This window comes from Diabrotica virgifera, chromosome 2 (genome assembly GCF_917563875.1).
Source record: "Diabrotica virgifera virgifera chromosome 2, PGI_DIABVI_V3a".
Taxonomy (NCBI): Eukaryota; Metazoa; Arthropoda; class Insecta; order Coleoptera; family Chrysomelidae; genus Diabrotica; species Diabrotica virgifera.
The window spans coordinates 8243751-8256334 of record NC_065444.1 but is presented as its reverse complement, the minus strand read 5'-3'; positions in this window follow the sequence as shown (position 1 = coordinate 8256334).

Sequence of the window (12584 nt, the reverse complement as noted above, 5' to 3'; positions counted from 1 at the left end):
TTTAGGTCCCTATGACTCTTTAGTAACTGCAAGTTTAGCATCCAAGGCTCCCCTAATATAAGGTTTTTGAAAAATTACTGGATATGATACAACCAATTATTACATAACTTCAAATAATAGATACCTATCCACCGGTTTGGATTCAGAAAACAAGATTCCACTACTGACCAAAATGGAGTCCCATAGATAGAGTCTGTAATCTTAAACATGAAGTTCTACAAGAAAGAAAATACTGTTCTGCAGCTTCTAGAGTTTGGCAAGTTGGTCATTTCTACAAACTTCCTTTCCTTAGATTATTTCTTAATCCTCAAGTCCTACAGTCGTTACCGGCATTTCCTAGTAAAACATTACGATCAATACACAAGTCTAAATCCAATCAAAGCAAGGTTTCCACAAGTTAGTGTTCTGGGATCTTTTCTCTACCTGATATTTACAGCCGATCTACCTACGAGAAATGATATGCTCATACCCAAATCCCAACGTTGCTTCCCAGCTATTACAAGCCAATCTTAATTAAATACAAATTTGGCTGATACAGTGGACTGATACAAGTAACCGAGTAAAGAGTTACAAAAAAAAGATCATGTCAAACACCTGTGTGTGCACATCGACCGACAAGCAGTTAACCTGGAAGAAGCATATCTTCATGAAAAGAAAAAAACTGGTCCTTAAGCTTAGCGGACTTTACTGGTTACTATAATAGGTAAAATATTACAACTATCTCTATATACCAAGGTTTTAGTTTATAAATCAGTCATAAATCCAGTATGATGTTATGGAATCCAGTTTTGGGGATCAGCTTCTTCTTCTTAACGTGCCCTATCAACTCCCCTTGACGTTGGCGATTAACATGGCGAAACTGTCTCTGTCTCGAGCTATTCTAAATAGTTGTTCTGCTTTCTTTATTCCTGTCCACTCCCTGATATTCTTCAACCAAGAGGCCTTCTTTCTACCAATTCCTCTGCGTCCTTCGATTTTACCCATCATAATAAGTTGAAGGTCTCCCCTTACTACGTGTCCAAAATAGGCCATCTTTCTATATTTAATGTTATCAAGCAGCTCGCGGACAGCATTTGCTCTCTTAAGGACTGCCACATTTGTCTGCATAGCCTTCCATGGTATTTTCAGTGTACGTCTGTGCAGCCACATTTCAAAGGCCTCCAAACGATTAATGGTGGATATTTCTAATGTCCATGCTTCGACACCATACAAGAGGACTGACCAAATGTCAGAACATTTAATCATGCGCTTTCGAAGTTGAAGTTGCAAGTTATCATTACAGAAGAATGACCTCATTTTTAAAAATGTCGTGCGGGCTATCTCGATTCTAAATTTTATCTGGATCTAGTTGTTCAGTAATATGGCAACCAAGATATTTAAAACTGGATACTCTTTGAATTATATGACCATCAACATATATAATCGTGAATCTTAATGGGCCAAACGGCTAAATACCATCTATTTTGTTTTTGAACAGTTTATGTTTAGGCCAAACTCTCTTCCCACTGTGTCAATGGCATTTAAAAGGTGTTGTAATCCATTCATATCATCACTTAAAATAACTGTATCGTCTTGATATCTGATTGTATTTATCAGAAATCCATTAATTTTCACACCCCATTCCAAATTATGCAGCGCTTCCTTAAATATTCTATCTGAATATAAATTGAATAACAGTGGGGACAGTATACAACCCTGTCTGACACCTCTTTGTATTTTGCATATTTCTGTTGATTTTCCATTTATGCAAGCTGTCGCTGTTTGACGCCAGTATAATTTTTCTATGATTCGTACATCTTGACTATCAACTCCTTTATCTTTTAATATTTTAATTAATTTGTGATGTTGTACTCGATCAAAGGCCTTCTCATAGTCAATAAATACAGCAAAGACGTCTTTCCTTTGATCTCGGCATTTCTGCAATAATACATTTAGTGCAAAGAGTGCGTCCCGGGTTCTCAGTCCATTTCTGAAGCCAAATTGTGTTTCATCCTGGTCTTCTTCACATTTATCTCTGATTCTAATGTGGATCATCATCCAGGTCTAATATAGATATATTGAGGAGGTTTGAATCAAAAGACCTACGCGTCATTACAAATACAAAATGACAAGTACATAATCAGTTCATTACGCGTGATGTTCAATAATATTATTACAGATTGTAAATAAACGAGAAGTTAAAAAAATCACAATTCTCATTTTTGAGTCAAATTTTTTCCATCACTATGCAATCAGGTGGATTGTAGGAGGATGTAACCTTCCGTTGATGAGACCTACATAATTATGTTACATAAAGCGTTAAAAATCTCATAAAGTTCATATTCTCATTAAAACTAACGTCCGATAAACTTCATCTGCATAAAAAACTATGACATTAACTCATTGGATAATATAATTTATGCTTGTGGATGAGATTGACTTATTAGACACTTTCTAAAAGGACGGTAATGAAACGAAGAAATACTTATTATTGCCAATGTTATGTAAGATCGCTTGGTGACTTACCATAATTTTTTAGTGAATTAATGTGCATATTTACACACTTAAAGATTGCGAAATGAGACGTTAGTATTGGATAATTTTAATATTGCAGTCTAAGAAGTATCTTTTGAAGAATTCAAAATAGTCCGTGACATTTAAGTTTATTGGTTATAAAATTAAATGAAAAATTAGGATTGCAAGTTTATGTTAGATATGTTGAAAATATCCTTTTTTTTTTAAATTAATTCAAATTGGAACAATTATACACTCCTGGACACAAATATTGAATATGTTGAGATTATCGTAAATACTTGATGGATTGATTAAAAATTAATGTCACTTCAGCTGTTTCGGCAAAGTGGCTTTCTCTAGTGATGGGTTTTAGAGTAAGTCTACACTTTAAAGTCTCTAAGAGCCGTTTTACATGACCGAGATTTACTTCGAAAATTATTTGAAGAATAATAACGGAAATTTATGTAGTAAAATTATACAATTTTTCCCTCGTTCCTTGTTTTACACCTACAGTAAAATCCTAATATAATTTTGGTGAAACGCATGCGTAGTCTGAAATGTGACTGACATTAAATATAATTTTGTTATAAAGAAAAGGCCACTGATCAACGAAAACTAAGAGATAAAATAAGAAAAGAATAAATGTGAAATGACATTTTAAGGTTATGTTACAATACAACTTTCATTTGTTTATTTTTTTACTTTTAGTAATATAAAATATATTTGGACAGAGAACTAGAACAGTAAATTCTTGTACAAAAATAGTAATTTGAAGATTATATAATTATAGTAATAACACATGGATAACCAGTATAGAAATAGACTGGCTCTTGCAGCTCTCATAAACATCCAAGTAGGATGGGCGTTTTGGGCAGTAAATAAAAGATTTACGAAGAAAAAGCGGTCTACATGGACAAAAGAATGGCTACTAAGGAGGCAAGACATGTTGTAATCAACGAAGTTGTAATTATAAAGGAAAGGGTATGTTATCGTAAACACAAAGGCGTTATTTAACGTTCTGCGCACAAACTCGCGCAGTTTACTCTGAAAACTTTCTAGAATATAGAACGGGTTCTAAATTTTTATATTGAGAATTTTCATGGGAAATTTCAGAGTAAATCTTGTGTTTTACATCTAATATTTTTATTAGATAATTTTTCATGCTAGTTATCAGCGTCAATTTCGAAGTAAATTTCGGTCATGTAAAACGGCTCTAACTGAATAGATTGAGAGATGAGGTGCTGTTTGTCTCAAGTTGGTCATTCAGAATTATATCCGTATTTTTTAATTTATTAATTTCCATAGATTCTAAATAGATAGCTTAAGGCTTTTATTTTGAATATGGAGAATGTTAAATTGTTCATTAGAATAATGATTATATGAAATCCCTTTATTCTATTAAAATCCTATTGAAATCCTATTATTGAAAGCCCTTTTGTGTTGTGCTATGCCTATGTTAAAGGTTCTGCCAGTAGTTTGACCGATGTAAGTTTTTGGAGAGTCACCACATGTCAGTTTGTGTACACCACTCTGTAATTGCTTTTTCTTTTGTCTCTTATTGTTCTTAATGTATTAGTCTGTTGTTGTTAGTTCTGAAAGCTGGTGTCTTTCCTTTCTTTCTAAGTGTTTGTTTATTTTTGTTGATATCTTGCCTGTATATGTGATAGAGCAGAAGGTACTGGGTTTTTCTGTGGTAGTGGGAGTCCAATTTCAGGGTTTTCTTATGCAGTTTTTGATTTATAGTCCAGAGAAATAAGATTTTTCTCGTGACACGTCCCCCTCCAGACCGAAACCAAATTTTTTGGATAATATGGACATCTATATTAATAACCTATACGTTTCTTGCAGCCGATTTTAATGATATACATAGTTATAAACAAATGAAGATCAAAAAACGGTAAATTTTCGCTCTTTTCATCTATTACTAAAAAGTAATTATTATTATATAATATATATCATCTATTACTAAACAAATTTGAGAGTAAGAAACTCATAAATCATATTATAAAAAACTTCAATATGGCGTTCGTTGAATATGTCCATCCTTATTTGTTGCTTAGAAGATTGCAAAATAAGTCATAAATTTTGAGATTTTATAAATGTTCATAACTTATGTAAAAATTAAGTTAGAACGTTCTTATTACACGGAATGCTGAGACTTCTTGTGCTTAAATTATACTTTAAATTTTAAAGCAATTAGTCAAATAGTTTAAAAGTTATTTAATATGTTTATCCCAAATTCATTTTTTTGCAACACTATAAGTCAGAAAATTATGAGGTTACAGTAATACTTCGGACAGTTTATGAAAGAAGAACATTTATACTACAGTGGAACCCCGATAAGTTGGCCCCCGATAACCCGGAACTCCGGCTAACCCGGACCGATTTTTATCAGACAAACATTTCAACAATAAAAATGTATTGCTGTTACAAAATCTCGTAAACCTAATTCATTCATTTGGTGACGTCAATATACGAACGAAACGATTGATGAATCCGACATTACTGAAAATATCAGGGTGCAGATGGGACCCTGTCGCGCAATTCGCAGCAAATAAAATAGTCGTATGTTTTTGGCTTCATTTTATTTCGTTTATACATACGCATTTTCAAGGTTCACGAGGTTTTGTACCAACTCTATGTAATATAATATTTGAGAGATAATGGAACCGGATTGAACTACATATAACATAGTAAAAATGACTCATGGTACACCACATTCATTGTCGAAAACAACATGCACCTGTATTATCCTTTATTTTTTTGAAACTGTCTGTGTTAGCATTGTTTAGAAAAGACTATTAAAATTCTTTTTTTAACAATGGTCTTAGTCATCACTTTTATTAAATAACATAACATCAGAGACGGTATTATGTGTAGTAAAGTCGTATTATTGTTCGCTTCCGTTTTGTAATCGTTCGTAAATTTATTCAGAGTTTGTGTTTGTGTGTCTTTTGTCTATAAGGGCAACAAAACGTAAAAATGTTGTAGTGACAATGGAAAAGAAACTAGAAGCATTAAGTAGAATTGATAAAGGTGAATCTTGCAGCATTATATTATGGTGTCGGTACATCTACAGTATCGGATTGGAAGAAAAATAGAACTAAAATCGAAGAATTTTTTTTTTCAAAATGATAACAAAAGACAGTTTAATCGGTGCAAAGCTAATAAAGCTAAGAATGAGACTTTTGACGACGCTTTGTATGTGTGGTTTTGTGTGGAATGCGAACGTGGTTTACCAGTGTCTGTGTGACAATTATAACGGAGTTTATCTGTAAGCATACCATATTTTATTAATTTTTACCATTTTCTCCGGCTAACCCGGATTTTCGATAACCCGGATCGGCCGCGGTCCCAATTAATCCGAGTTAACGGGGTTCCACTGTACTTAATTAATTAAAAAAAATGACAAAAAGTAATTTTAAACGGTGTAAAATTATTTTACACAAATATGTCGATTTTTTGCTTACTTATAAACAATTAGAATAACTGTTTAACCGTTATCCGTAGAAAAATTATTTTTTCATATTTAGAAAGACTGAATTTTTATACACATTTAGACAGAAAAACAATTGTCCTAGGACAATTAAGGACGAAGTTAGCCCCCCTTTTTTTAATTTACATGTTCTTGTAAAATAATTTTGCAATATTTATAATTATTTTTTGTCATTATTTTTAAGTTATACTTCTATAGGCACGAGGGTGAATTTTTACATTCCCTGGCGCATGCGCACACCGACAGTATGTTGTTAGTCGCTAAATCATCCAAGTTATGTGTGTATCAGCGCAACTAAGGTTTGAAAATAATATGTTAGTGTTTTTAGTAAATATGTTTATTATAATTCTTTTGTCTTTGGATTTGTCTTCCTTGGGAGTAAGATAATAAGTATTTTAAACATTTTTATATTTAATACTTCACTTGATCTATTTATCACTGTCGTTTATAATTACGTCCCAGAACCATAAAAACAAAACCCTAATGGGTTATATTGGTAGAGCATTCGACTACATAACGCGAAGGTCCCGGGTTCAAATCCTGACACGGACGATTGTTATCCTTTTTTTTAATTTTTGGTGTTGTTTTAATAAAAAATTTTTAAAAGTGGTAATATCAAAATTAGTTTATTAATTAAATAAAATACAAATAAACTTTTAAGTATCTTTATTTCGTTGAAATCATATAATAGAATTATAACGTCTTACGTGCGTACAAAGTACACACACATTATTTTTTTTATTAAATTAATATTGTAAATCTTCTTCTTTCATAAACTCTCCAATGTATTACTGTAACTTCATCATTTTCTGACTTATAGTATTGCAAAAAAAATTAATTTGGGAAAAACAAATTAAATAACTTTTAAACTATTTGACCAATTACTTTGAAATTTAGGATATGATTTAAGCACCAGAAGTCTCAGCATTCCGTATAATAAGAAGGTTCTTAAGTTAATTTTTACATAAGTTATGAATAAGTATTTTCTATGGGAAATAAGCCACAATTTTACTAAAAAATGAATTTATTAACGTTTCGAAGCCCAAATCGGGTTTCGTTGTCAAAATACAAAATACTGTTAAAATAAACAAAAATGTTGTTGCTAAGTAAAAAATTCTTCTAATAATTTATTTAATCTGACTCATTTATATTGGCAATTCAGACGTATATTATACATTTTAAAGTAGAAGACTTTAAAACGATATCAGCAATATTTATGACTTGCGTTCCTGGGACGACTTTACTAAAAGATAGTTCATTCGATTACATGAAATCAATCCCAACTCAAGAATATCCGTCGCAAAAAAAATCATAGCATGTGATCTGTCTTTAAAAAGACAACCAAATGCAACGATGACAGTAAAATTCTCGCGTTAGAGATTCCATAGTAAATCACGAGGGAAGACCAGGAAAAAACCTCGTGATACTATCCCGACATCGTAAGTATTTGGTCTTACATTTAATTTACCTTCAAAAAACTAATACCAAATTCTGACTTTAATATGTTTAAATTATAAATAATATTAATAATACATAGATATACAATAAGTAATACTAAAATATAAAATTTGTACTAACTCGATATGTTATTGACTTACTAATCGTGGTATTTTCTTTCTATTGACTTCCTCTTTCAGTATGGGTAACTGTATAAATAAACTATATAAATATAGGTATAAATTAATATAAATGAGTCAGATTAAATAAATTTTTAGAAGAATTATTTTACTTAGCAACAACATTTTTGTTTATTTTAATAGTATTTTGTATTTTGACAACGAAACCCGATTTGGGCTTCGAAACGTTAATAAATTCATTTTTTAGTAAAATTGTGGCTTATTTCCCATAGAAAATACTTCATTATAAAAATGCCACAAGGAAATAGCTTCAGAACAACATTAAGTTATGAATATTTATAAAAACTCAAAACTTAAAATTTATTTTGCAATTTTCTAAGCCACCAATAACGATAGACATATTCAGCGAACGGGATATTGAAGTTTTTTATACGATTTATAAGTTTCTTACTCTAAAATTTGTTTAAAATGCTTAACTTTTTGGTAATAGACGAAAAAAGCGAAAATTTACCGTTTTTTGATCTTCATTTGTGTATAACTATGTACATCATCAACATCGACTGCAGGAAACATATAGGTTATTATTATAGATGTCCATACTACTCAAAAAATTTGGTTTCGGTCTGGAGGGGGTTGTGTCACCAACAGGATATTTTTTTTTCTTATTTCTCTGAACTATTAAAAAAATTTAAAAATCGATGTATTATATCTATGTAACATTCAAATACGTGCTTTATATAATTTGCAAAGTAAACACAAGTTAAATGAACTGACATATATAATAATAATAGTCTCCCGTTTTATACCGCTGTGGCTTTGGGAGTTGGGAGTATAGCAGGGTAGTCTGCTATATCTAGGGCCTACGGTATACAAGGAAGGTAACAGGGCCAGTGTTACGCTTCAACCGCCTATTATTACTCCTGGTTTTACCCAAGGTACTCATTTTATTCAGGCTGAGTCGACCTGGGGCCTATAAACATTTTAAAAATATCTAGTTGTTCTTGCCGGCGGTAGGATTTGAACTCCGGACCACCGGCACGCGAGCCAAGCACACTACCACTTCGATACGCCGGCCCAAATGAACTGACATGAGAAATAAAAAAAATGCACTCCATAAAACGTCACTAGGCAAAAACTTCAGCGAATTCATTTCTAGTACTCAAGTGTGTGATTAGAGAAAAAATGTGAAAGGCTGTTAAGATTTAATTGCAATAGAGAGCACCACTATTCGCTTATATGCGTTTCATCCTAATGGAATCATCAGAACGAACTGCAGTAAGCACTCTTACTTAAGTTACGCTCTCTTTAAAATCATTTGTCAAAATAAAATAACCACTAATATATCTATCTAATTCGGATATATTTATTACTTTAGCAATATCGTGGATACTTTTCTAATCTCTGATTAATACTTCTCCACAGCAATATAAACTCCTGGACAAAATTAACGCACCACTCCTATTTTTCTCAATAATATTTATTTATTGATAATTTACTGTACGACAAGTTGCCTATGGACCTTGTTTGACAGTGACAGTTGTTATGTAAGCTAATAATAGTCTTGTTTTAACAATAATTTGTATTAAACTTCGTTTTAGACCAAAAGTGAGTTAAACTTTTCATAAAAAGTGCCGATTAAAGCCAAGTACTAGTGAGAAACAAGCTTTTTATTGTGATATTTTTCATCACATGCATGTTTGGAAGTTCATTTGCATAAAAATCAAATAACAAAATTAGGTCTGGATCCCGCGTAGGAAAAAAAAGTTGATTAATAGCAAGTTGAAAATTTGTTAATAGCTTAACCCATTTAGCGCCAAAGGTGCGAAAACGCACCATTTTTTTGTAGAATTTTTTTTTGACAATTCGTTAATTTTTTTTTAAATCTTTTTATTTTTTAAGCAACCAGAAGATATAAGTGTAACTAAATTTAATTTTGTTTAATTTCCAAACTCATGCTTTCATCACAAAAATATTTTCTAAATGTCCGACATTTTCAATCCTTCTACACAACTTTATTTTTACTGTAGTAATTTTATTGGCATAACACTTTTGTGGTCAAATAAATTAAAACATTATTTTTTTAACCTATTTGTACAACAATTGTTATAAAAATACAAAAAAAAATTTCCTCAAATCTCGTGTTTGAAAATAATGGTTCGATAACGAACCATTGGCGGAAGTCGACATAATATGTTATATTATAGTTATATATTAACTGTCGGATCAGGAATAAGTTCAAGGTAATGCACAGGCAGTAATTTGTTGGGATATTTCTTTATTATGTGTAAAAACACGTACCCACTATGCTTGCGCTCCGAGCTCCTGCAACTGCTCCACATAGTGGACACGTTTGGCGCTCCCGGACTGTGCAATTGTGCGCACTATGCCTCGGCGCTCCAATCTGTGGCGGTTTATATGTAAGGGAGGGCATACCGTATCGATTGGAGCAGTTGCAGGGAGCGCGGAGCGCAAGAAGTTCGTGGACATAGTGGATAGTTGGCGCTCTCGGACCATGCAACAGTGTGCGCTCCGCCTCAACGGTCCAATAGGTGGTGGTTTATATGTAGAGGAGCGCATGCAGGTCGATGGAAGCAGTTGCAGGGAGCGCGGAGCGCAAGAGGTTTGTGAACATAGTGAATGGTAGGCACTCCCTGACCGTGCAACAGTGCGCGCTCCGCCTTGGCGTTCCAATTTGTGTCGGTTTATATGTAGAGGAGCGCATACCGTATCGATTGGAGCAGTTGCAAGGAACGCGGAGTGCAAGAGGTTCGTGAACATAGTGGATGGTTGGCGCTCCCGGACCGTGCAACAGTGCGCCAACGACCGTGCGGCAGTGCCTCGGTGGTCCAATATTACGAACGTAGTGGATTACTTTAGAACTGTACTGATTACCTAACTGGTACCTTTAGAAAGACGGGTATTCTGGTATTCAGTTTTGTTATAATCTAGGGTGGGGGAGTAGGGGGTGCTACATAAGGGAGGTTGTGTAGTCTTGTAGACAATGTCGATTTGTCGAATTTATGCAACTGGCACAGAGCAAGATACAGGATTGGAAAGTGTAAACTGGAAATATATAAAATAATTTCTAAAAAAGATAAAGGGCCGTTCGATTTGTTTTTGAGAAAGAAGCTGCAGAAGGTGTAGGCAATGTTCTAACCATACTATTTTTGTTTATCAAAACTTCCACACCATTTAAACTCTAAATGTTTTGAGACTTTTCACAAAAAATAAAATTGTGAATTTTAATTTTTATACCTCATTTCCGCCAAAGGTTCGAAAACGAACCATTTTGTTGTTGTGACACCTGCCATTATCAAAGTGTAAAATAATTTTTTTACGAATGTTTAAGTTTATTTTACTCTAATTAATCAAATATATTACATATTATCGCAGTATTTCTTTGCTTGGCGGTTAATCGGTTAAGGGTGTCTAGTCGGATAAACTTTGATATATGGGAACACTGGAACAGGGGCAGTTTTAATTGTGGAACAGGTTGAAAATTTGGAACGGTCAGACCACGAAAACGGCACATTTATTTTGTCCGACAGAATAGACTTAAACTCTCCGAACAGAGATTAAACTCTCATGCAAAAATCAGACTGCTATTTATCACCTGTCATAATTCCTGTCATTTGACATATTCTACATGTTCCACTCATTAAAACGCCCATTTGGTGACAAATAGCAGTCTGATTTTTGCATGAGAGTTTAATCTCTGTTCGGAGAGTTTAAGTCTGTTCTGTCGGACAAAATACATGTGCCGTTTTCGTGGTCTGACCGTTCCAAATTTTTAACCTGTTCCACAATTAAAACTGCCCCTGTTCCAGTGTTCCCATATATCAAAGTTTGTCCGACTAGACACCCTTAAGCTATTAACAAATTTTCAGCTTGCTATTAATCACCTTTTTTTTCATACGCGGGATCCAGACCTAAATGAACCGCCAAAGAAATTTGTCAATGGAGGAGGCAGTGCGAGCATCGACTCTCCTAGATGAAGGATATTCAATGTGATACGTTGCAGGTTTATTAGGAAGACGTCATTCCAGCATCAGTCGCAAGGTGAGGCGATATAATGAAACAGGGTCGTACCATCGAAGACCAGGGCAAGGGCGAAAACGTTGCACTAATCAAATCGATAATCAGATGATCGTTTTTTGAGACAACGTGCTCTCAGAGAGAGGAGAGTCACCAGCAATTTGCTAAAACCTGAACTAGCAGATGTTCGAAATGTCGCGATACCGTCTCGAACAGTTAGAAGACGTTTACATGAAGCAGAATTGAGCAACAGGAAACTGGCCAAAAAACCCTTGCTTACCAGAGAACACAGGGTTCAGAGATTAAATTTTGCAAGATTGCATCAAAATTGGACCATCGATGATTGGAAACGAGTTCTTTTCTCCGATGAGACTAGAGTAAGCCTAAAAGCTCCAGAGGGTTGTGATCATTTCTGGCGAAGGCGAGGAGAAAGTTTTGCCAGCTGCAATATCTCTCGTAAAATACCTTTTGTTGGTGGCTATAAAATGTTTTGGGGGGAATTTGTTTTGAAGCTCGTACGGAGTTGGTCCCCATACGTGCTAGGTCTATGAATGCCCATTATTACTTAGACAACATTATTGTCGAACATGTAATGCCTTTCGCTCCGTTTCTTGGACCTTATTTTTTATTCATGCAAGACAACGCTCGTCCTCATGTGGCTCGACAGGTTATTGGCTACCTAAATGATGTTGATACTCCATTATTAGAGTGGCCACCTAACATTCCGGACATGAATCCTATAGAGCATCTATGGGACTATCTAAAAAAAAGATTCGAAGTCGTAGACCACTTATTGCCAATCACAACCAAGTAATTGAGGCCGTTATTGAAGAATGGGAGAATATTCCGCAAGCTTTTGTTGAACATTTGATATCAAGCATGCCTCGACGTATAAATGCAGTCATAAGAAGTAGAGGAGGGTCTACACGGTATTAGTGTTGACCAAGATGCATTTTATTGTGTTACTTTACTAATTTTGTTCT